The 25899-nt window shown below is 43.9% G+C and overlaps 1 pseudogene; it reads left to right on the forward strand.

Moving 5' to 3' along the window:
* Positions 1-20867: 20867 nt before the first annotated feature.
* Positions 20868-24749, forward strand: LOC146359288 (nuclear receptor subfamily 0 group B member 2-like; annotated as a pseudogene).
* The last annotated feature ends 1150 nt before the right edge of the window (positions 24750-25899 follow it).

The raw sequence follows: 25899 nt of genomic DNA on the forward strand, positions 1-25899 counted from the left end.
AGGACTGTATCCCACTGGTTCTCTGCATTCCACCAGGTTTCCATAATGCCCACTATATCAAGGTTCTCTTTTAAAACCGGGCACTCCAGCTTTCCCTACAAATCAGGACATTGTATGTATGGGGTGGGGTTGGAGTATATGTGTGTGAGGGGGCTCTGTTGCTAGTTTGTATTGCCTCCCTTCCACTGATGCTTGGGCCCTGGCTGCATCAGAAGATCCCTGGCTCCCCATCTGTACTTCCAATGTGACCCTTGGGGCTAAGCATTTCCCTCCCCCTTGTTTTTTGAGCCCAGCTAGGGCTGCTTGTGCCATTGTTGCCACCACACCATATGCCTCTCTGATTGCACTGCAGTTAAATATTAACTACTCCACACTCACGTTATTGGCATCTCTTATCAGTTGTTCCTTAGCAAATACATTGAATTGCTCACGTATTGTAGTAAATCCATAAACTTCATAGATGTGTGGCTCTATGTCCTTGGATATTTTACAGTTTTGTGCAGGTCATTGGATCCAAGCTGCAGCCTAGTCAGTTGGCAAGAGTAACGGTTCTTCATTCCAAAAAGCTATTGGCGGCAGAGGTGGGGTGGGGGATGGCATATGCATTTGTACTTAGAAGGTAGTGAAATATCAACTCACATATCCTCCGGCTGAGACCTTTATTCTGCAGCACGTTTGCAGGCAAGGAAGCCCTATGCATGACTTCAAAGATGCCAGAAATGAAACATGGGCAAATGTTTCCCAGCTTGATTCAGAATTAGGCTAATAAAATATTTTCTTTAAAAAAACCCAAAACCTAAAAACACCCATTCCCCATCCCCTTGCCCTGTACACCATTCTGAAACATGGAGGCCATGTGGTGCATAGCTAAAATGCTGAAAACACAATGGACTTATATTGGTTTAGGTTCCTAAACATACAGTCAGGGCCAGAAATATTGGAACAAGGATAACTGTTTTGGCAGTTGGCCTCTGTACACCACCACATTGAAGTTGAAAGGAAACACACCCAGATGGGAGTGAAGTCAGGACTTTCAGCTGTAATTCAAGGGGTGTGACAAAAGTGGGGCACTAACCATTCAGGAAGGACAGCCAGTGGCATACACACACACACCCATCCTTGGTGGCTCATAAGTAATGGAACAAACCAACATCATTTCAAACTTAAGGATCGCCTTTAATACCTGGATGAAAATCCTTTCCAGTCAATGACCGCCTGAAGTCTGGAACCCATGGACATGACCAAATACTGAGTTTCCTCCCTTGAGATGCTTTGCCAGGCCTTTACTGCAGTTGCCTTCAGCTGCTGCTTGTTTGTGGATCTTTCTGCCTTCTGTCTTGTCTTCAGTAAGTGAAAAGCATGCTCTATTGGGTTGAGATCCGGTGACTGACTTGGCCAGTGAAGAACATCCCACTTCTTTGCCTGGAGAAACTCTTGGGTAGCCTTTGCTATATGTTTTGGGTCATTATCCATCTGCAATATGAAGCGGCGTCCTGTCAGTTTGGCAGCATTCGGCTGAAACTGAGCAGAAAGTATAGCCCTATACACTTCAGAATTCATCCTGCTGCTTTTGTCAGCAGTCAGGTCATCAATAAACACCAGTGACCCAGTTGCATTGGCAGCCATGCATGCCCATGCCATAACACTGCCTCCACCATATTTGACAGATGATGTGGTATGTTTTGGATCATGAGCTGTTCCTTTCCTTCTCCATACTTTTCCCATCATTCTGCTACAAGTTACTCTTGGTTTCATCAGTCCAAAGAATCTTATTCCAGAACTGGGCAGGCTTTTTTAGGTGTTTGCTGGCAAAGGCTAATCTGGCCTGTCTGTTCTTGAGCGTTACTAGTGGTTTGCACCTTGTTATGAAGCCTCTGTATTTACATTCATAAAGCCGTCCCTTGACTGTAGATGTTGACAATGACATGCCTACCTCCGCAAGAGTGTTCTTGACCTGGCTAGATGTTGTGAAAGGCTACCTCTTCACCATGAGCAGAATTCTGCGGTCATCCACTTTAGTTGTCTTCCATGATCTTCCAGGCCTTTTGCTGTTGCTGAGCTTGCCAGTTAATTCCTTCTTTTTCAGGATGTTCCAAACTGTTGTCTTGGCCACTCCCAATATTTTTGCTATCTCTCTGATGGGTTTATGTTGTTTCCTCAGCCTAATGATGGCCTCCTTCACTCACATGGACACCTCTTTGGACATCATGTTGGGAGTTCCAGTGAACAGCTACCAAATGCAAATGGAACACTCAGAACCACCTCCAGGCCTTTAATCTGCTTGATTGGTCATGGGGTACCCAGGAAACAGGCCTCACCTGGCCATGCAGCTGCTTGTCAGCCATTTGTTCCATTACTTGTGAGCCACCAATGATGGGGGGGGGGTATGCCACTGGCTGTCCTTCCTGAATGGTTAGTGCCCCACTTATGTCAAACCCCTTGAATTACAGCTGGAAGTCCTGACTTCGCTCCCATCTGGGTGAGTTTCCTTTCAACTTCAATGTGGTGGTGTACAGAGGCCAACTGCCAAAACAGTTATCCTTGTTCCAATATTTCTGGCCCTGACTGTATATATTTGCAAAGTGAAAGCATAAGTGAAAAAAAGGCTCTTATCACTTTTTTTCTGGCCCCGTTCCTGTGCCTTCAGAAGTGCCCCGACTTGCAAAAATGTTGCAGCTGAAGCTTTCCTTTCATTATCTCCATAGCAGGAAAAAAGTAACGTCCTATATTTCTATGTATCAGGCTGCTGCTAAAGGCTCAGAAACAAGACCAATAAAAAGTGGCCCCTATTCCTCAGCAGAGATGGACCAAGAGACCATTAGGTGCTTGTGGCAGAAAAACAAATGGACTTTCTCCAGGAGTAAGAATATAATAAACTAAATAGAATCCTAGAGTTGGTTGGACCTCGGAGATCATCTTATCCAACTCAATGCAGGCTCTGCACTGCAGGATGCAGTTACAGCTGTCTTGACAGGTAGCCATCCAGACGCCGTTTTAATACCAGCTCCAGCAAAGGAGAACCCACCACCTCCTACGGCAATCTGTTCCACTGCTGAACAGCTCTCACTCTTAGGAAATTTCTCCAAAAGTTATGCCAAAATCTACTTCCCTGCGTTTTCCACTTGTTTGCTCTAGTTTTGCCCTCAGGAGCAATGAAGAACAAGTCTGCTCTATCTTCTGCATGACACAGCCTTTCAGCTCTTGATCTCGCTGCTCTTTTTGCCGCTTTTCCTCTTTTCACGAGCAAACTCAAGCAGCGATCTATTTAAAAATGGAACAAAGGGCAAAATTTAGTGCAGCAGGGTCATGGCAGGGTCAGGGCATCATGTAAAGAGCCTGCAAATGGGAAGCGGGGAAGGAAGCCTCCAAAAGCCTCTACTGCAAATGGGGGGGAAAGCGAAGGGGGGAGGGCGGCCCCACCCCTTGACCATGTCACTGCCAGGTCAGAGCCACATCACAGAGGCAGCCCAGGATTTAATGCAGGAGGGGGGCCCACAGTAGGGGGACCGCTACCCACTTTAACTTAAAAAAAGGAGTTCCTGAAAATGTGGCTTTTCAGGACCGAAGCCACTGGATGGCTGCGGATTGGAGATGATGTCATTTATTTATTTATTTATTTATTTATTTCATTTCTATACCACCCAATAGCTGGAGCAATCTGGGCCGTTCACAAAAATTAAAAGCAAAGAGCACACAATAAAACAATACAAAATATATAAAACTTTAAAACCACAGTAAACAATACAACCAGAATAAAACCAGAATAAAACCTAGCAGCAATGCAGGAATTTAAAATACAGATTTAAAACAGCAAAGCTAAAAGTCTAAAAAGCTAAAATGTTAAAATGCCTGGGAAAATAAAAAGGTCTTCACCTGGCGCCGGAAAGAATACAATGTAGGTGCCAGGCGAACCTCACTAGGGAGCTCATTCCACAGCCGGGTGCCACAGCAGAGAAAGCCCTCCTCCTAGTAGCCACCTGCCTAACTTCCTTTGGCAGGGGCTCACAGAGGAGGGCTGCTGACAATGATCTTAAGGTCCGGGCAGGCACATATGGGAGGAGGCGATCCTTCAGATAACCTGGCCCCAAGCCGTTAAGGGCTTTGAATGTTAACACCAACACGTCATGTGACGTGAAAGACCTCAAAGTGCTCCCACTCCACACTAAATCAACCATGTAGATGGCCCCTAGGAACTGAGAGCATATATGCTTCTTCTGGTGGTTAAAGATAGTTGTAGCTAGGGTTGCCTGATCCCTTAACTGCAGACAGGTAGGATTGCACTGCGAGGCAATGTTTGAATTGTACTGGGTATCATTAAGGGCTGCTTTACTGCATTTTTCTTAAATGATAAACCACTTGGAATGCCAATTGTGAAGGAAAGATGGGGTATATTTTAAAATTTAAAAAGAAAATAAAAGTGAGGCAGCCACTGTGCCTCTTGTTCGTCTTCTTCTCTAGCTGCTAGTTTAAGTCAGTATAAATTAGTATAATTTTATCCCACATAGATATGAAGGAGGAGAGCTAAGGTGGATGATGGATGAATGGGGTACATCAGCTTCAGTTACTGCTGCCTCAGTACATTTAAAGTGCAGTCCTTAGAAAACATGAATGTTCTTAAAAGTATACACTTGTGCAGATCTGAGAGGGTTGCCACTCCTCCATGATTGGCCTGGAGTCTCCAGGGATCAGCATTAATCTCCAGAAGGCTGTTGAAAGCAGTTTAGCAGTTTGGTATTGTGTAAAGTATTTGGGTTGGGAGAAGGAAATCTTCAGGCATAATGTCACTGGGGTCCTGGGGTCCTATGCACTATGGTCCTGAGGTGGTGGTGGTTGTGCCCTGTATTGTCTTTGTACTGTTGCCTCACACAGCCTCCAATATGGAGATTGTTTATTGTACTGTGCTGGTACTGAAAGACTTTGAGCATAAGTGGAGTGAGCAATAGAAATGTGTCCATATGTTATATTTGTTTTGTAGGAGAGCCTTCATCTTTAGAAAATATGGGGACTGGTATTCAGTTTGGAGAATAAAAATAGTATTTATATATTTATAAATTAGTACTATATAATATATATAAGGGCCGCGGTGGCTTAGTGGTTAAGATGCTGAACTGCAGACCGGAAGGTCGGCCGGTCAGCAGTTCGAGACCCGAGTGCCGCGTGACGGAGTGAGCTCCCATCTTCAGTCCCAGCTCCTGCCAACCTAGCAGTTCGAAAGCAAGAAATTGCAAGTAGATATATAGGTACTGCCTCGGCGGGAAAGGTGACAGCGCTCCGTGCACCTCGGTGTTCAGTCACGCCGGCCACATGACCACGGAAGCGTCTTCGGACAGCGCTGGCTCTTCGGCTTAGAAACGGGGATGAGCACCGCACCCTAGAGTCGGACACGACTGGTTGGGGACACCTTTACCTTTACTTTTTTTACTATATAATACTGATTTATACACATATAAATTATATATAATCATCAAATTGTATTTATAATTTATATAATATGAATTTTATAAGTACTTCACTGGTATAATTTCATTCAGCATGATAAAAGTAGTTTACTCTAGGTTATTTGGGGAGATGGAATAAAGTGATATCAGGTTGGATACATATTAACTTCATGCAGACACTGTAGCTTTGAATGTTTTATGTAAGGGGTCATCACTCCTTCATCTTTTTCGGGATTTAACAATCCCAAAGGTATGTTATAGCCTGACTTCGGGGTGCCTAACTTTATTTACAAAAATGTAAATAAATAAGGGATAAGAATTGGATCTAGTGTGATAATGATGCAAGAAGTGTGTAATTTGCTAGAGGAGTAGCAGGTTAATACTTTTGAAAAACACATTATAGGGGCAAGTGCCAGTGAAGGGCTTTTGTTTGGCATGCACTGTTTATCCCAGTGTTTTCTCAAACTGTGGGTTGGGACCTACCAGTGGGCCTCAGCCAATATTCAGCTGGGTGTCCATGCTGCAGAGCAGACTGCCCAGTGCTTCTTTGCTTGACTGCCCAGTGCCGTGGCCACACCATGCATACTGCACTGGCAGGTGTGGCTCTGGGATTTGGGTAGAGAGGGCAACACTAATATTTTTATTATTAATAATAATACTTTTAAGATGGGAACAAAGAGGAATGGGATAAGAGAGGGAAGCTGTTATAGGAGGAAGTGAATGTAAAAGCAGCCAGAGGGAGAGATAGAAGAAACTGCCTGTTGGGGATAAGGTAAAAGTTAAGTGTGAAAGGAGAAGGGGAGAAGAAATGACAGGACATAGGTAAGAAGACTTTGAGAGGCATGTGGGGGTAGGAGAAAAACAATACAAAATAAACAGTTTTCTCTACTTAGAGCTGTGGTCCCTAACCTTTTTAGGTTGGTGGGCACATTCTGAATTTTGACAGTGTCATGGTACTCTCATAAAATGGCTGCTATGGAGGGGCTTGCTCATTCATTAAATGGTTGCCATTGGGGGCACGGCCAGTCACAAAACAGTCATTTCCCAGAAGGCAAACTGGTAAGTAATAAAAAAGTAACTAGCCTAAGAACCTAGGTATAAAGCAGAGATGGTGAGTCTGAGCACCAAAAAACAAAACAAAACAACACTCTTTTGAACCCAAATAAAGGGGAGCACTTTGCTTTGCAGCATGGCAATCTCCCAGTTAAAAAAAAAATAATTGTAAGAAATAAAATTAAAACCAGGAGAGGCAGGTAGCCTGGTGGGTGCCAAGAGAAGTGTCCATAAACACACCCAGACTTAGAGCACCTGGATCAGCAAATTCTTCCTGAAATCAGGAGGCTGAGTAATAATACCTCCAGAGCCAATGCCTGTATTTAACTTGAGAAAAGCTGAATTATGGCACTCCCTGATACAAGGAAATAGCTGTAGCAAAGAATTTAGCAATTTTCAAGGAGGGATTAGATATCAATATGAAAAGATACCAGTAATTGCCAGCTGATTATACAAAACTCCACCTTCATCTGTCACCAGTTTGTGACTGGCTCTGGCCCTACAACACAATTTTTTGGTCATTTCCAGCTCTCTTAAGTGGGCCCTGGGGTAGAAACTTAAAGAACTCCTAGTTTATCCAAAAGTGTGCATACACACAGACTCACACACACAAGTACATGTGTGCTGTACATGTGTGCTGCTACAACTGTTGTAGCCTTGCATGTTAAGCACAAGCAAAAGAAAGAAATTGGCCCTACCATCTCCAAACCTCACCACTCCTTCTCTCTGACTGGCTATCCACAGACTGACTCCACTCCTAAATGTCAACTGTCCTTTCTCAGCTGCTCTTTTTCACCTAGCTAGGCTCCCCAGTCAATCAGAATTGAATTTACCTGATTGAAGCCCCATCTAAAAATATTAAAAGAGAGAGTCTGTTGTTCCCCCTTCAGAACATCACCAAGCAGCTACTACTAAAACAGGCATTCAACACATAACAACACTAGTTTTCAGGCCTACACAGGTACGTTATAGTCTCCCAGAGGCCACACAGTATTTAGAGAACAGCAACAGTTACATATCTATGATATTTCTTCATAGGCTGCTTTAACTTTGTTGACAGATAGTGTCTTTTTTGGTTGATTTTTAGAGGCCCATTAGATAGATTGATAGATAGATAGATAGATAGATAGATAGATAGATAGATAGATAGATAGATAGCAAGCATTTATATTGCGCCTTTTTTCCTCCAAGGAACTCAAGGCGGCATACACAATCCTCCTCCTCTCCATTTTATGCGCACAACAACAACCCTGTGAGGTAGGTTGGGCTGAGAGGCTGTGACTGGCCCAAAGTCACCCAGTGAGCTTCCCTGGCTGAGTGGGGACTAGAACCTGGCTCTCCTGGCTCTCAGCCCAATACTCTAGCTACTATACCACACTACACCACACCTTGGATACTTAAGGATTTATTGTTCAGGTTTGATTTGATTTGTTTCCCTGGGTCTAAGTTGTGTTCTAGTGCCACTGCAATTGGCCTAGAAGCAAGAGTTCCAGAAGCCAGACTCTGGAGCCTTATCATGAACAATAAAATCTGTTTCCTGGAGCTCTGGTTCGCTGCCATTTTAAGTCTTTAACATGGAACTCCTATAGCATTATAGGAGATAGTGGATGCCCCATGTGATAAAGTAAATGAACACCTAATTAAAGCAGTATAATAAAAGGAGATTTCGACATTTAATTTATCCACAGGGTGTGTATATGAGAAAAGCTCCCAGGTCTATACAGAAGAATATCCCTTTAACCTTCAAGAATGTTTCTGTTCCAAGACCTTAGAAATGAGGAAGCTTCTTGAATAACTTGTAGGCAAAGGATTCTTTAGTAAATTCTTTGGCACATTGAGAATATGATATCATTAAAACCACAACCTTCATGCAAAGGGCGCACCTATTTGTTGTTTCTGTTAGAGTTGTTATCTGCTTTTGAGCTCGGGATGGTGGTGGTGGAGGCAGGGAGGAGCATACACCCTGGATCAAGTTTTTAAAAAGAAGAAAAGGTACCAAAGGTTTCAGAATGGGTGGAAAGACAGCTGAGCTGAGAAGCTGTGGTTACCAGGCCAGGCAAATAGAGCCCCCCAATAAAGGCAGGAAGTTTATTGCACTGTTTGGTAGAGGCAGCCAAGAAGGTTGGTCATGCTGGTGACTCTCTTAGGGTGGCCACTTATGCATTGCCCCAAAAGAGAAACTGCATCACCCCCAAAACAGAACACCAAATTGTATAGTATTTGCATATGCAAATATATGTGTATAGGTGAAAATTTAGAACTATCAGTCCAGGTGCTAACTGTTGATGGGCCACTTCAAGGCCCCGCTGCAGCTGTCCTTCCTTATGGTGCTTTGGCTTTAAATCAGGCTTGAACGGGGCAGCCCATCAAACAGAGGACACCTTCAGAGAGAGGACTGTCCTCTGCCAGCTCTCCAAAACAGAGGACTGTCCTCTGAAACAGGACACCTGGCCACTCAGTGCTCAGACAGCACTAGTGAGACCCAGAGTTCCCAACTGCTTTCCTTCAGAATGTCTGAAGCTCTGAAAACTGTTTAGGCATCAGAGTGATCAAGGTACCATCTGGACTCCAGTAGGTCCCCAAAGCAAATAAAACTGCCAGGAAAGTGATTGGGAACAAAATACTCCCAAAGTAGGGGGTGGAGCAACAGAGAGAATGGCAAGGGCATTGCTTACAGGAGTTTGAGGCAGCCTTGCCTTTTCTCCCCCTTTAAAAATGTATATATCGTGAGGGCTCATCCATGCTCAGATTAGCTTTAAATATAATAATTAAAATAGCTGTGTTAGGGCACAAAATGGCATGGGTGCAGAGGAGAGGCTTCAGGTGGTAGTCCTACAGATGGCACAGGTTCCATTCCATAATTAATCACACAACATCCCTGTAGCCACAATCCAAATGGCAATTATGAGCGCAGTTGACCTTGCAGGCAAGGCAATCACATTTTAATGGCATCTTAGTTCTGTGGTTTAACTGCTGGCAGCAGTAAAATGCATTTTCCTCAGTATGTATGTACTTGATAGAGAGAATCCATCTGTATTCTGTACATCAGTTTAGTCACCACTACTCAGACTCTCTGAAAATTGCAAGAGTTACAGTCAATGTGGAGACCACTTACACATGTACAGGGGGGAATATCTGAGTACCTTCTTCTCTGCCACCATTGTGTCTGCTAAATGTCATCCAGCGGAGCTTTTTTGGGTGGTGAAGTGTCTTCTTGCTGTAGGCTCTGGAACCCTCAAAAGAACCAATTTGCCAGACTTCTTGTATATAGTCTCCTCATATCCGTTCTGACTCAGATGCCATACTTTTGACAGAATTTAATATGGATAGAGCTAGAGTACAGCCCAGTCAGGTTGTTATAGATACTTTTCAGTTTGCACAGCCTAAGGATGGTGGTTTGAGGCCTACCACGTATTGCCTTGATCATTGCCCATCCTGATGATTCAGATCTGCCAGGTCTAGGTTAGAGATATGGACCTCAGAGGTGGTTAATTCCTCTTCGATGGATTGTGTTGTCCCCACTGCATTGAAGGAGGCAGCAGTGAAGCCTTCATTAAGGAAACCAAATTTAGATACGGTGGTTTGGAATTATTACAAATCTGCCATTCTGAGGAAGGTGCTGGAGTGTATGATGGCCTTTCAACTCCAGGCAGTGTTGGATGATGTTGATTATTTATCTATACCAATCCAATTTTAGACCTAGTTTGGGGAAAGAAACAGTCTTGGTCATACTGGTAGATATGCTAGGGTATGGATCGGAGAGAATGCAACCCCATCTAGGATCAGTTGCAAGCCTCCATTCAGAGTAGTCAGTTTCCTTACCCATAGCACCTCCACCTTGTTCACACTTATTCATTCCATGAGACACTGGGTCAAGAGTTCCATGGTCTCCCTGGGATGAGTAGATGGAAATTAAAAGTGAGTGTCACCTGCATATTGATGACATTTCAGTCCAAACCTCTGGATGAATGCTGTAGACATCACATACCTCGACTTCAGCAAAGCTTTCGACAAAGTGCCCCATGATATCCTGATGAGCAAACTAGCTCAAAGTGGGCTAGATGAAACAATGATCCGGTGGATCCACAGTTGGCTACAGAATCGGACTCAAAGAGTGCTTATCAATGGGACCTTCTCAAACTGGGGAGAGGTAACGAGTAGGGTACCGCAGGGCTCAGTCCTGGGCCCAGTGCTCTTCAACATTTTTATGAATGACTTGGAGGAGGAGGTGCAGGGAATGCTGATCAAATTTGCAGATGACACAAAATTGGGCAGGATAGCTAATACTTTGGAAGACAGAAACAAAATTCAAAGTTATCTGGACAGACTGGAGCACTGGGCAGAAAACAACAGAATGACATTTAATAGGGATCAATGCCAAGTTCTGCACCTAGGAAAAAGAAACCAAATGCACAGTTACAAGGTGGGGATACATGGCTAAACAACACTACAAGCGAGAAAGATCTTGGAATTGTTGTCGATCACAAGCTGAATATGAGCCAACAACGTGATGTGGCTGCAAAAAAGGCAAATGCTCTTTTGGGCTGCATTAATAGAAGTATAGCTTCCAAATCCCGGGAAGTACTAGTTCCCCTCTACTCAGCACTGGTTAGGACTCATCTGGAGTACTGTGTCCAGTTCTGGGCACCACACTTTAAGAAGGATGCAGACAAACTGGAGAGGGTTCAGAGGAGGGCAACAAAGATGATCAGAGGACTGGAAACAAAGCCCTATGAAGAGAGACTGAAAGAACTGGGCATGTTTAGCCTTGAGAAGAGAAGACTGAGGGGAGATATGATAGCACTCTTCAAGTACTTGAAAGGTTGTCACAGAGAAGAAGGCCAGGATCTCTTCTTGATCATCCCAGAGTGCAGGACACAGAATCATGGGCTCAAGTTACAGGAAGCCAGATTCCGGCTGAACATCAGGAAAAACTTCCTGACTGTTAGAGCAATACGACAATGGAACCAATTACCTAGGGAGGTGGTGGGCTCTCCCACACTGGAGGCGTTCAAGACGAGGCTGGACAGCCATCTGTCAGGGATGCTCTGACTTGGATTCCTGCATTGAGCAGGGAGTTGGACTCGATGGACTTGTAGGCCCCTTCCAACCCTACTATTCTATGATTCTATGATTCTATGTTTTCCCTCAGCAGTTTCATGTAGATACTAAAAAGCACAGGGGAGAAGATAGAACCTTGAAGCATGCCAGAAGCCAATGGCCATGAGATAGAGCAATAGTCCACAGCACCACCGCCTGGGACCGATCCTCCATGAAGGCCTGAAACAACCATAACACCATATCTCCCAACCCCAACACAGATAGACACTCCAACAGCATCCCCAACCTTTTTTTTGGCTGGTGGACACATTTGGAATGTTGAGTGTGTGTCATGGGCACTCTCACAAAATGGCTGTCATGGGGCCCAGTAAGCAGTTTGGGAGTTCTTCTGGGGAAGCTCAGGTGGCAGAGGTGGCCAGGAGTCTTTTTTTTTTTTTTAACCAGTTTAGACTGCCATGCCAACTGTGACCCTATCTGGATAGGATGGACTTTTCTTCAGGTGCCCACACTCTAGCAACATGCAGGCTGGGTTATTGTAATGCATTCTATGTGGGGCTGCCTTTAAAGATGGCTCAGAAACTTCAGTTGGTACAAAATGCAGCCGCTCAAGTACTAGAATGTGCTAGATGGTCAAATCATGTGACACCTCTATTGTACCAGTTGCACTGGTTGCCAGTGCATTTTTGGGTCTTTAAAGCCGTAAAGAGTTTGCGTCCAGGATACTCAAAGGACTGCCTCACCCATACCAACCTGCTCACACTCTGAGATCACTATTAGAGGCCTGACTTGCGTGCCCACCTGCCATCAGGATGTCAGTTTTTTTAGGGAAATCTTAAGCAAAATGAACAATTAGTTGCAAATGGACAAAAAGGAAAAGGACTGTCATCCAAGATTTATAATATATTACTGGACATGGGTAAATTAAAAGGCACTAGAATTATGAGTCAATGGGAAAATCAAAGGGGGATGTAATAAATAATAAAAGAGGATGTGTGTCTCTTTCTGTGCCATAGTGTCAAGACCATGAAACCTAGACATCTGAAACTTGGAATGCATGCGAAGGGCACTGTAGAGGTGCTCAGCTTGGGGGTATTTTGTTGTTAAACTGCATTAATTAATTTAAATGTGTCTCTGTGTTTGAAGCATACAGTACCAGTTTCAGACACTAGGTGGCAGAGTTCCCAAACTAGTGCATTGCTTTGTAATTGTAGTCAATGAAGTTTGAAGCCAGGGGGAGTAGTCCAAGGGATATGGCTGCCCCCCGCCCGCTGTGGCGCGCTCCCCTTCAGGGAAATTGAGTGGACAGGCCATGCCTAAGGGTGCCAGTGAACACGGCTTTACTCAGATGGGTAAGTTATGGGTAAATATGCTAGCATTAAGTTTAAACAATTTAATGCTAGGATATGAGATTTTGTTAGCCCCAGCTGTTAATTAGGGTACATGAAAGAATTGGTACTGCCTACAGAGTTAGTTTGAAGTTTCTTCAAAACAACTAAAATATGGATAGCCACCAATGAAGCCATGAGATCATGCTTGGTTAGAGAAAGTATGGGAAATGGCGAGAGTTGTCAAATTCACAGAACATATGCATGTATGTGACGGAAAGAAAACAAATTAGAACATTTTCTCAATAGCTGGCAACCAGGTTTTGAATTTATGGATAAAAATGTAAATTGGATAGTAATAAATGTAAAATGATCAATATAGCATTAATTATTATTAAAGTGATAATCAATATAACATTAATTATTTTTAGTACAGCATGTCATTAGGATAGAATCAGTGTACATAAAAAACATATTGATTTACATTAGTAATGCATGGAATTTGATATGGATGTATGTTATGAGATTATATATATGTGTATGTGTATGTGTATATATATATATATATATATATATATATATACACACACACCATAAAAAGAACAATTGCAATGTAAAAATGTTCGGCAGAGACATTACACCAAATTTACTGTTTTCTTTCTTCCTTCCTTCCTTCCTTCCTTCAAGTAGGATTTTAGCAGTATCCCCAAAGGAATACTTTATCTCTCAGCAATCCATACAACAGTGGGGTGGGTAAGAAGAAGCATTCCCAGAGGGAGGGAGAGAGAGAGCTTTCTTACAAGAATTGGCTCCAGCCATTAAGGTGCAGTATCTTGACATATAGTCAACAAATGTAAGCGTTCTGAGTTCTTAAAGTCAGCAAGACAGAGAAGAACAAGGGAGAATCCAGGGCTAGATGATACCAGGTGTACTTTGATTAGGAGGAAGGCCATGCTTGAGATTCAGCAAGGTGAGATAGGTAATGGCATTCCAGAGTCCAGACACATTTCCTCTCTGACTCTCTTTTCTTTTCTCATCTAATAGACCTGGAAGGGGTTGGGAGAGTAAGGGGGAGGGGAGGGAAAATTCCAACACTCCCATTCAACAGAACCAGGTCTATGAATGGTGAGAAGCTCAACCTTAAGATGACACATCACAATAATAATTGGGTGTCCCTTGTTCTCTTTATTTAGTCTTTATGCCCAAGCTTGGGTAGTGGCCCTCATTTCTCTCCCAATGTAAAACAATAATAGGGGACTTCAAGGTGAACCACAGTTGTGTGTGTGTGTGTTTGTGGAAATGTGCTGAGGAACAGTGCAAGTCACACTTGTCCCAGTAAAGGATGAGATGGTCTGCAGTTTATTTTAGACCAGTGTATGTCACCTTTCTCATCTATGTTTAAGAGGTTATTTTGAAGGGGGGTGGTGGTGGGTGGAGAAGATTAAATATGATTCAAGAGTGCCCTTTTCTGTTTCAGAAGTATAAATCTTGATCTTAGAATTTTATTTTTAGCTAATCTGTCATACCAGTAAATGCTGAACTCTTGCAAAATTTATGAACCAAAACCCCTCCCTGGCCTTAACCTTTGTTCTGTATCATTTGTTAAACAATCATAAAACTATTAAAATGCACCAGAAAATATAGCTATGTTTTTATAACAGGAACCTTCTCTGCTTTTGCAGTAATGCATGGAGACGGGAAAACCGGTGGTGATAATCAGGTGCCCTGTGCAGGATTTCGCATAATGCCCCAGACATAGCATTGCTCCACAGCACTGTGGGAAAATAAAATGGCAGCTCACCTCCCTGCACTGAACATAAGGCCTAGGGCAGGAATAAGTGGTGGACCCTGCCAGGACATTAGGGCCTGACCAACTCCCCAAGGATGCCATGAAAGGAAAGGTTCCTCCTGTGCAAGCACCGGGTCATTGCTGACCCCTAGAGGGACGCCTACTTACACTGGCGTTTTCATGGCAGACTATAGTAGGGTGGTTTGCCATTGCCTTCCCCACTCGTGACTACCTTTCCGCCAGCAAGCTGGGTACTAATTTTACCAACCTCGGAAGGATGGAGGGCTGAGTCGACCTGAGCCGGCTACCCGAGACCCAGCTTGCGCTGGGATCGAACTCAGGTTGTGGGGAGAGTTTTGGTTGCAATACTGCCACCTATTTTATTTCATTTTTATTTTATTTATAACATTTCCATGCCATCCAATAGCCGAAGCTCTCTGGTTCTATTTTCTACATATTAACTGGCCCAGCTGACCAGCAGATATCAAAAAGGGGTGGGCATGAAATTCTTTTAGTAGAGTTAATTCATTTGAGCGTTGCAGTTGTGGGTTAACAATCCTGGTTTCCTTGACTAAAACGGTCACCTGCTCATGGGGCTATGCTTGTCTTCATCACACATGTATATAGTTGAACTACCCTCTAAATAACCCCAGAGCTAGAGTTAGTGTAGCTAGGGAGTATAGTAACTTTGTTTCTTTTGTTCCTGAATATTTATTCTGTATGCTGATTTATGTTTTCCGTCTGCAAACCCTGCCTTTTTGTCTATGAATAAATAAGCCCCATTTTGAATATTCAGTGCATGTTGTGGTGGGAGTTTAGAGTTTCCTTTCTCACAGATCTCCCCCATGATGCCTAATCCTCAACTAGGGATGTATTAGAATTTCATTTTGGGGGTGAAATCTCAATGGATTTTACCGGTTTGGTCATGGCAGATTTAGTTCTGTTTCCCCCTGTTTGTGTTGACTGTATCTGTAGCATGTTGATCCAATATATGGATTTTAGCTTTTTTTTAAAAAAATGGTGGTGGCAATTTGCGCAAAAGAGCTTGTGGGTTTTAATTTCATTTTTCGGCCCCGTGATTTGTGCAAGTGGGATTGTGTTTGGTTTTTTTTGTTATTTTTGGGTCCTTAAATTAGATTTTAGCTCTGGGGGCTATCCCTTCTTTTTTTGCGCATCCCCTCCCTGACGTGTGCATCCTGATGTGTGCAGAATATGTGCATTTTCTGTGTGAAAAAAGACTGCACATTTGCCAGGGTCCTTCTGATTATGTGAATTTACTTGATTCCATATATATATATGCGCATATTCTGGGCGAAAAAAATTAATAGCGCAGCTGACACAGATGAGTCATCATGCTAATGGCTTACAGAATGAAAAATGGTCAGATTCATTCACTACATGGAAAGGTCATTGTTCAATTGGGAAACACGTCGACCTGCCTCACATCATCCGTCTAATCGGGGGGGGGGGATTAGTACATCGCAGCAACAACTCAACACTCTTCATGTTCCCTCCTCCCCAAAATCACTGCAATGGTGAAAGGATGATTGAGCAATACTGTATACAAATGTTGCGCAGATGTAGCTGGAAGTGCGCATTTCAGAGATTTAAAAGTGTGCACATTCGAGGCTTTGTGCGAACATCCCCTTAATCACCAAGTCAAAAAAAAAATTGGCAAAGTCGCAATCGGTTTGTGGTGCGATTGAAAGTGATTGTCGATTGCTTGAGTGCTTCGATGAACAGGAGGAGAGGCGAGCAGCGGGGAGTTCTCACATCCTTATAGGGAGGTGGTGTGTACTACATATACTTGCCCACTGGACTTGTGGAATGGCAATAGTTAGACAGAAATATAACTGTCAGGGTTGCTGGACAATCCCCCCTTGGGCAGAGATACATGAAAAAATGGAATGAGCAAGCATGAGATTAGCAATTCCTCCCCCCTCCCCACACACACACTGCACGGCATGTCTAGGATGTGATGCGACTTTATTGTTTGCAGGTGTCCTGGTCTTGCTCAGTGACAAAGTCCCCAAGTCTGCACAGCGGATTACCAACAAGGCCGAGGAAGCGATGGGGAGGACCCACATAGTCCGGCTGAACCAGTGCCCCAAACTGGAAAGTAAAAGGCTGTGTGAGTGTAGGTTCCTCCAGACCTAAATCTTGAGCCAGCAGCCCAGCTCAGATCCCCTGTACTGTCATCCAGAGCCCCCTGCAGGTCTGCCTCAGAGACCTGGTGGCTAGAACACTGGAAGGTCCACGATGATGCCTCTGAGTACTGGAAGGAATTCAGATCTCCTCTCTGAAGGAGATCTTCCTTATCATTAGAGAGGAAGAGTCTTGAATGATGGACCTCCAGGATCATCTCCATATACAAGAGTTGAGTCCGGCTCTGAGCTTTGTTCCAGCAAGTTGCTAGCTCTAGAGCTATCTGAGATCCTTCAAGTCGCAGCCAGTCAAGCTTGCTCCCAGCTACCGGCTGCACTGATTCATTACTGTGGTGCTTCAGGGGGTCTCGGATAATCAGGCCTCCCACATGAAGTTTGTCTCACTGGGTGGATTATCTCCAGAACATCCTAGTCTCTCAAATCTTTAATAGAAACTGTCTTATCCTGCAAGAAAACAGAGGTGATGCAAGTATAACTAATATAATGGAGACACTATGTGCCTTGGGCTTGACTTTCATGCTCCTTTTTTGACACTACAGTATTATTTATGCCCATCATTGTGCTGACTGTATTTCCCCACCCTCTGATGAAAGGTGAGATTTACTGCATCCTAGAGACCTTCTGCATCCAGCAGAATAGCGCAAATCTCAGATCTCACTAGAAGGGGGAACATTTGGGATTTTAAAAAATGAAGAATAAAAGTTCAGTGTGGTGTTTTTACCACATGGAAAATAATCATGAGAATCCAGCCTAATGCACCCCTGTAAGGATAAATGGACACAGATCTGATTTCAGAAATAGCAATATTCAACTCAGCAATGCAAGACTATGCGTGTTATCACCCAACAACTGTTTTGTGAATGGCCACTGTAAATAAGGTAATTATCTTTCTGCATTTCAATTCCCTTTGACTTCACCATTTACAGTCCATCCCCCATTTTGTGTGTGTGTGCGGTGCACGCATGCACACACACACCCCTCAGGATAATAACTTTTTCCCACCCCCCTGCCATGGTCCTGTTGAAAAGCTGCTACTGGAATTGCGAGGGAGGCTTGCCAGTGATTGCCAGGCTCTGCTGTGGCTGCTATTAAGTTTTTGTTTTAAAATGTACACATTAATTCACACAATATCACATCTAGTTTGGCCCTTATAGGTGTGGTTAACCATATGTTGATCAGCTCATCATGGGTCAGTTGTTTCCCATCAGGCAAGGGCTCTTTAACAGCGGAGCAAGTGCAGGGCCGTTTAACTCCACCTCCAGGGGTGGGGGGAGAGCTGTCCACATTGCAGGTCTTGTCAGTCTTGGTAAGTCTTTACCTAGTAGGAGGGAGTTCCAGCCAGCAGGATCTACTTGGAGCTACCTCAGGTCCTGTTTTCTTCTGCCTTGACATTGCTTGTTGTGCTTTGCCTTGTCTATTTTGAATAAATAGAGTGAGCAGGACCAATCATATAGGTATCTCCCTGACTGGCTTGTTTGAGAACTAATTTCAAATATATCATTTTCCTTTTAGTCTTCAACAAAGACTTGCATGAGGTGAGCAGAATGCAGCGGTAGATTGGGACTGAAGTGGATAGAACTGATAGCATTAACCTGGGCAAGGGCTGCAAGGCAGTTAGGGATGTCAGAGAATTTCACCACGGATCTCGGTGAAAGGCGCGCGAAACGGGACACCTACCTCCTGCCGTTCGCACTGACTTGCGAATGGTGGTCGCGGCCGCCATTCGCTTCATCACTATAGCTGTGATAGGCTACGTAAATGCTTACGTAGCCTATCACGGCTAACCCAGGGAAGCCATTTGCATCCCTGCGGAAGCCGTGATAGGCTGCGTAAGTATTTATGTAGCCTATTGAGGCAAAAAAAAAGGGAACGCAAATGGCGGCGGTTACGGCGGCCGCCATTTGTGTTCCCCCTTTTTTTTTTTGGCTGTGATAGCCTACGTAAATATTTACGTAGGCTATTACGGCAAAAGAGAGGGGAGCAAATGGCGGTGGCTACAGCAGCCGCCATTTGTGTCCCTGCAGGCTGCCCAGCGGCTGGATGTCCAGCTGCGGTCAGCCCCGGCTGGCGGCTCCGTGGAATTGCCATGGAGCAGAGCCGGCTGGAGAGAATTTCGGGGGGAGGGACGGAGCGCCTCCCCCCGACCGCGAATGTCACCCTTTGAAAAGGTAAGTGACTTTCGTACATCCTTAAAGGCAGTGTACTACGCCAAGCTGCAGGGAACTTGGATAACTCGGAATCCATTAAAACAGCAAGTGTCTTCTGACACTTTAAAGATGAATGCTTTTATTCTGACATAAGCTTCTCTAGAGTACTAGGGATGGACAACCCCACCCCTGTCTGGTATCTGGGCACCCACTGAAGCGCTGCCCCGCTCGAGCCCCCACGTGCTGGCCGAGCCACCCACACTCACCCTGGAACCCATCCATGAGCACCCACCACTTCGCTGAGCTTATTTGTACGGGGAAAAGAAGGTAATTAAAAATGCACATATTTAAATATGTGCAAATTCAGGCTCGGAAAGCATGATATACACAATATTAGAAGTGTAAATGGGCCATTTATGCCTCTAATATTGCATATATCAAGCTTTCCCAGCCTGAATGTGCACATATTTAAATATGCACATTTCAATCTCCTTTTTCCCGTAAAAATAAGCTCAGCAAAATGGTGGGTGCTCGCAGATACGCCTGGGTGAGTGTGGGGAACGTCAGGCAAGGCATGAGCGGGGGTGAGCCAGGCCAGTGGCTCAGCAGGTGTGGTCCGGGGGCACGGGCAGGAGGCAGCCTAACGGACTCCCAGGCCCAGTTGCGCATCTGCGCCATCCCTATGGGCTGCAACCAACCCACTTCATAAGATGCATGAAGTGATCTCCCCCCGCTGGCCAGATGCTGCTGCAGCTCTACATTCAAACAACCCACAGGCACATTCATTTCATTCACACAATTAATGCTGGGTCTAGTTTGGTCCTCGGTGTTTCTGGGTTGTGGCCTCAAAAGGGGCCATGGCCTTTTGCTGTTTATGCTGTACGTGAATACCCAATTACTATTCTTCCTGTATCCTCCCATGACCTCCCTTTTTGATGTTACATGCCCGTAAAACAACAGCAATTGAGCCATTCTTCCGAGGGGCTTACCAAAGAAATAAAAATCCACACCTCGTTTTGCGAATGCTAACCAGTGGCAGCACGGGCTAGTTCTAACAGAACAGATGAAGTGGTAAACCTGTGCCTCAGCTGTATCACGGAAGACAAGCAAAGGGCTGGATGTGCCTGATCTTGTAAGCTAAGCAGGGTCAGCCCTGGTTAGTACTTGGATGGGAGACCGCCTGGGAATCAGGCTTCCTGCATTGCGCAGGGGTTGGACTCAATGGTCTTGTAGGCCCTTTCCAACCCTATGATGCTATGAGACAGAAGGTAGTGGATCACATTATTAAATGGTCCCTCTTACGGAATAAAATAATAAATTCCCTGCACATAGAAAAATAGATGCTTCACCCTGTCCTGCCAGTTTCTATAAGCAGGATGTGTTTTGTAGGGAAGAACATTCAGTTGAGTCAATGCCTTTCCCCTCAAGGGCAAGTGGTATATAATACCAAGCTTGTGGCTGCAAACACCAGGACTGTTTGCACTACTATAATGTCCTTGCTGTCATGGCACAGTGACAACAGTCTTGATGCTGAAATGTGGTTCATGATAAAAGAGAGCACCTCTGCCATTGTTGATATCCGAGCACAACCAGGCAGAACAATGTTTCTCTCCCTCTCCCTCCCCCCTTGCTCATTCAGATCATTTCAGCCATGCCTGCATCAGTTTAGCCACACCTTGGTTGGCTGTGAATGAAAACCATCTGGAGCAAATAAAGTTCAAGGTAACTTCTCAGGGTCACATTACTATTTAGCTTACTATGTATAAAAAGCACAGGATGCCTACTTTGTTGGCAAAGATACTCTTTTGTATTTTATCATCATTGTTCTGCACTGACCAGCTCTTAGAGCTGCGAAAGATTCCTGATTGAGCCCCTTCCATGTAGCCCCAATGGCTACCCACAGGCCATTCAAGAAGCATGGCCAGTGTTGCAGGGACTCAGCTTCCCCAAACAGCATCCTCTATCAAATCCTTAACAATGAAGAGCAAAGGAAGACAAAGGGGCAACATCAGCATTCCCTGCTTCCCCTTCTGTTTCCAGATATTGGCTGCCCCTTTGAGGCAAACAGACGAGTCATCCTGAAAGCTCCAGATGACACCTGCATTAGAGCATCAGAAGTGCTTCTGAAAACAGCTAGCTTTATAAGAAAGCTGCCTTCATTTTTTCAGCTGCCCCTGGAGGACCAGCTCTTACTGGTACAACAGTGTTGGGCACCTCACTTCATATTGGGCTTGGCTCAAGAACAGGTGGACTTTTGAACTGAAAGAGACCTCAGCTCCAAGCCTGTTGAAAACAATCCTTCTAAATCAGCCTCAGACAGAGAATGCAAAATTGGAGAGCTCTCTGATGGGAACATCATTAACAGAAGTGCAGATGATCAAGCATTTCCTGGGGAAATTCTGGAATGCAGACATTTGCACAAAAGAATATGCCTATCTTAAAGGAATTGTGCTTTTTAATCCTGGTAAATCCCATCCAAATACACAGAAAGGCTGCAATCCTGTCCCTAGTTCCTTCTGGATTACTATTAAAGTGAAAGGGACTTCCACCCACAGTGTTAATGGTAGGATCATGGCTCAAGAGTGCACAGTTCAGAGTAAGGCTAGAAATACGGTCAAGAGCGGTTTGGAGGGAAAAATCCCCCTCCCTTTTGACTGGGTTCTATAATATTCTCAAAATCCACATTTGAGGATCTTATGACTTCCATGCTATAACATACTTCTTTGGGGGTGGGGAGTGGGGCTGCATTTACAGCTCTGCAGATAAATTTCATATATAACTGTATGTACTACATATGGCACACATGTGTGTTACAGGTGAAGGGATATGCAAATGTATTTTGCCACTTAAAATGTTGATTTTTTCGCCTAATGTGATAGAGAAAAATGTAGGCGAGATAGTGAAAAAATACCGCAATATAAATATCATACTGCTCCAATGCAGGAAAAGCATTTACTATGAAAAAATGCAAAATCTAATGGAAACCAATTGCAGCAATCATTTCAGAAAGATTCAGCTGGAAGACTACAGCTGTAAAAACAAACAAAAAAGCAATCGAACGATCAAAGCTTCAGCTGGTGTCTCTCACATACAATATTCACAAGTAGCATGCACATCTAGATATTCTAAATAGAGTTCAAGGGAACTGTAAACGTTATTTATAAAATTGTGTGTGTTTCTTTTCTGTTAACATTGCCAAGGAAGTGAAACAGTAGGGATATTTTATACTTCTCTTTGCACCTATGAAAAACAGTTATCTTTTTCTTTGCAGATTGGGAAATGGAGGCAGTGTCAGGAAATAGGACCTTTGTATTAGTGTCAGTTCAGTTGATGTATCCATTAGCTTTGGTGTACAGAACCTCTTTCAGCCCAAAGGACAAAATCCATTTTGGAGAAGCTCTTGGGGATGCATTCCAGTGGTCAGTGGGGTCAAAGAGGTGGGGCCAAAAATAGAAAAATACCAGCATATTGTAGCTTTGTGCCAATAACTGAGCCTTAGGAGAGGTATTTCAACCTTTTAGAATGGGGGGAAAAACTCACAAAAGCTGGGACACCACCAGATGTTTGGTGGAAGAGGAAAAGTAGGTGGGGCCAGGGAGAAGGGAGTATGGCCATCTGGGGAACTTTGGAGGGCCAGATCAGGACCCTAAGACCCCCTGGGCCAGAAACTCCTCACCCTTGCATTAGCTCATTTATGCAAATAACTGCTAATTTATCCTAAAAAAAGAAAAGAAAAGTAAAGGTGTCCCCAACCAGTTGTGTCTGACTCTAGGGTGTGGTGCTCATTTCCATTTCTAAGCCGAAGAGCCAGCGCTGTCTGAAGACGCTTCCGTGGTCATGTGGCCGGCATGATTGAACACCGAGGTGCATGGAACGCTGTTACCTTTCCCGTCGAAGTGGTACCTATTTATCTACTTGCAATTTCTTGCTTTCGAACTGCTAGGTTGGCAGGAGCTGGGACTGAAGACGGGAGCTCACTCCGTCACGCGGAACCCGGGTCTCGAACTGCTGTCCTGCTGACCTTCCGGTCTGCAGTTCAGCGTCTTAACCACTAAGCCACCGCCTCCCCTCATTTATCCTACCCAATAGTGTTGGGTTTCACATTGGGCTCAAGAATGGGGGGATTCTGGGCATCTCTACACCAGCCTAAAACCCTGCATTTAAAACGGGGCTTTCTGCTTCTGTTTTAAATGCAGGATTACGACTCCCTTTTTCACGTGCTTCCTTTCCCCCCACCCCCTTCCCCACTTCTCCCTGTATCTGGGTCTTCCATTATCTTTCATTGATCTCACTCCTGTTTTTGCCGCTTTTACTCTTCTCATGAAGGAAACTGAAGTGGATTTGATAGCTCATTATCTGCGATCTATTTAAAATGGAACAAAGGGCAGGAGATGCCTTGAATGATCACGGTGTCATGTAAATAGCCTGCAAGCTTCTGTGAAGGAGCAATCTGATCACAGGATAAAAGCTCAGTGTGAAGAAAGCCTCTGAATGGAGATCAGTGTCATTCATCAAAAGAAGAGAGTCTCAGAGCTATAGTTAAATTGGGAAGGCTCCAGGTTTTCTACTAGTAGTCACTGTCCTGACTACTACAGGATCCTGCAACAAAACTTATAGTCTTTTATGCACATTTAAAACTAGATGTTTTATTATGTTCAGAATTTATCCTCCAGTACTGAATGGAACCTGCCTAAATAGATGTGGGTGATTTTCACATACGAGAGTCCCAGGTGTAGGCAACCTCGTGTTCTCCAGATGTTTTGGACTTAAGCTATCAGTCCCAACCAGCATGGCCAGTGGTAAGGGATTATGGGAGTTATAGTCCAAAACATATAGAGAGCACCAGCTTGCCTACCGCTAGCCTACACTAAGGCTTTTTTTTTAATGCACCAGTGTATACCTGTACAGGGAAAATATCACATGCGACGAATGGTTAGGATTATGATCCTAAACATACTCACAAGTCAGTAGCCCCATTCAGGCATTCTGTGCCTGAATAGGGCAAACATGCAAGGAGAGGAAGCAGTCCTGCCCTGTCCCGGTCCTTTGTTGCATCCATCGCCCTCTAGTCAAGGTAACTGTCTGAAGAGGAGAGCCTCTGGTACCTGTGGAGGCTCTCCATGGGAGTCAGTACACTAGAAAATCGGTGTTCTGGCTTGCACAGAAAGAGAAAAAAAATCTAAGATTCAATTTTTTAAAAAAATGCAAGCTTCCTCATTAAAAAGAGTACTTCATCTGCCATATGCTAGGGCTTGCACCAATAAAAGGTGTGGAAATAAAAGATATTCCTATACCCCTTCATATCTTTATCTCCTTAGGATGGAGAAAGCAGCCAGAAGATAAATGTGAACAGTGAGGGGAGCTGTGTTGCCCAAAAGGAAAATGCTAAAACCCATAAGGGTATTATGCTAAGATGGATTTTTAGCATTTTTCTTTTGGAAGATAAATTTGTTTTCCTTACTTTATTTCTAACTTTACACACACATGAGGCCTAAACCATCACCATTTCTTTATTCTTAATTTTGCAGACCTCCAGGACCTAAAATACCATCATCATGTTCAGACTCTTCAGCAGGAGGCCCAGCACACTCTAATGGAATTCATCTCAACAATTCACAGGGGAAGCCTGAGGAGATACACTTGGATAATAGAATTGCTTGAATTTCTGAGGCATTTCAATGCAGATACTGTTGTAGAACTCTTCTTCAAACCCCTCCTGGGGGAATGTCAACTTAGATAGTTTACTTCTAGAAACACTGTACAGCAAATAGGACTTTCTTTAAAATTAGAGAACACATCACAGAAGATTTATTTTGATAGGACTGCAGCTATTGAAAAAGAGGGTAAAGGAAAACCCTATCTTTGTTCATTGGAATGCAAGTCTGATCTGTTCTACATAAGGCATTTATTGTGTTCCTGTGAAACTCACGGTACTTTGCAAGAGTTTTAGACAATGCTGTCATCCTCTAGGGCCTTTCCTGTGCTTTCCAAGCATTTTTGTCAGTTTTATTTTGATCGGGGAAAGTCCAATATTTTTGGGAATGGCGGAATGAAACATTACTGTAGTTGCACAATTTTGCTATACCACAGTGGCAACTAGAGGTTATGTAGTGGAACATACAAAAAGGCAGAGAAAGAAAACTCCCAGAAAGAAAGGTGTGCAGAGGATCCAGTCTTAATCCTACAAAGAATCTGGAAGCAGAAGCCATAGTAAGGTGGCAGGTTAAAAGCCTCATCTAGAAAAGCCCTCCATCCCCAACACTAGTGTAGCAGCAGGCATTGCTGGGATGGGAAATGGGGGAAGACAGAAAGCATCAGAGCCTTCCCTAAAAGGCTGCTGGAGCAGACCTTTCTTCCCAGTTTTGGCTGAATGTTACACCACCATTTGACAGTAGCATGACTGGTCTGGGTGAAAAAATGGCAATTGAGTCACTTTGATGGCATCGCAGCAGCAGTTAAAATGGTCCATGTAGGACTGAGTTGCACAAGACCCCTTGCTGATGATGGGTGTGCACAGACATACATACCACTTAGATATTTTATTATATTAAGCGGTATATAAGTAAAACTAATAAACAAATTTAGCACAAAACAAAAGTAGCTGTGCTGATTGTATGAAAAACGCAAAAAATCTTATTAGTGTAATATATTTATTAGGCCAAGCAAAAGGTCATGAAAATGTGCAAGCTTTCAAGATATCCAGATCTCTTCAGAGATCTTTCAAGACCTTGAGAGCTCAAAAACTTGCGCATTTTTGAAATCTTTTGGTTGGCCTAATAAAGGTATTATAGGGATTTTTGAATAATTTTAGCAGGAGGCACACTGTAGAGGCACACTCACCACATTTTGGACAGGTGTACAGTGTGTCTTCTACCCTAGATCAAGCTTAGGGGAAATGTGTTTGTCTAGTTACTAGTTTGC

This window comes from Heloderma suspectum, chromosome 1 (assembly GCF_057233095.1).
Source record: "Heloderma suspectum isolate Gila_16-S chromosome 1, 16-S_ref, whole genome shotgun sequence".
Lineage (NCBI taxonomy): Eukaryota > Metazoa > Chordata > Lepidosauria > Squamata > Helodermatidae > Heloderma > Heloderma suspectum.